We start from the raw sequence: 1,141 nt of genomic DNA on the forward strand, positions 1-1,141 counted from the left end.
TTAGTATCCATAGAAGGGTGTTCTATGTGGTGAGGGAAAAAATTCGGTCGCCCTGACAGAGCCTCTTATCAGGGAAGGGCAATGGATGTCCATCTGTGTGGAGTCCATCAGCCTCGTCTCGCCCTAAGGCCAGGCTGCATACAGTGTGTGACTGTTTAACCCAACAGCCATTCATCCCATTGGTACTGTATGAAAGCTGTGGGATTGGGGATTTTTGTCAGGTTGTCTCCTCTTAGCCGGTGGAAGGGTGCGTCTGGGTATTGTTGCGCAGCAGATTGTATTTTGCAGAAAACTACAGGTCCTTTTGTAATATTTGCATTGACGGACAATCTATCATTGAGCCCTCTCAATAATTTACTAATAATTCAAAAATTAAACAATAACGCGATGACAAATTATTAATCAAATTCACAGAAAAATCACTTATCTTTGTTCTGAAGCTTGTAGACTGTCTGTTACACTGACCAGTGTGATTTTAACACCTGGTAAACGTCTGAGTCAGTCCAATACACAGTTTCAGCCACACAATTTCAAATACTGCCTACACAGCCCTCACTCCGGCGTGATGGGTCCGCTAAGCCTTGCATAAGTACAACGGTCATCTTGGCATGGTTTCGTCCGGTGCTATACTGATTCTGGGCCCTCTCTGTAATTCACTAATAATTCAAAAACTAAACAATAACGCGATGACAAATTATCAGTCAATTACACAGAAAAATCACTCTGTCCACAACAAAGATAAGCGATTTTTCCATGCATTTGACGGCATTGAGCCCTCTCAATAATTTACTAATAATTGAACAATTAAACAATAACGCGATGACAAATTATTAATAAAATTCACAGAAAAATTACTTATCTTTGTTCTGAAGCTTGTAGACTGTCTGTTACACTGACCAGTGTGATTTTAACACCTGGTAAACGTTCTGACTCACTCCAATACACTGTTTCAGCTACACAATTTCAAATACTGCCGTGACCATCTGACCACTGCTCCTGGAGGTGTATAGAGGTTTCTGATTATTTAGGGGTTGACCATGACAGGAGAGTGGAGGGCGTGAGGGGTGTTAGAGGGGTCAGGGTCAGATGACCGCTACCTCTTGCTTTGAACACAGCAGCCCCTTTTTTTCTGGTCACGTGC

The sequence above is a fragment of the Babylonia areolata genome, chromosome 5 (assembly GCF_041734735.1).
Source record: "Babylonia areolata isolate BAREFJ2019XMU chromosome 5, ASM4173473v1, whole genome shotgun sequence".
In the NCBI taxonomy this organism is placed as follows: domain Eukaryota; kingdom Metazoa; phylum Mollusca; class Gastropoda; order Neogastropoda; family Buccinidae; genus Babylonia; species Babylonia areolata.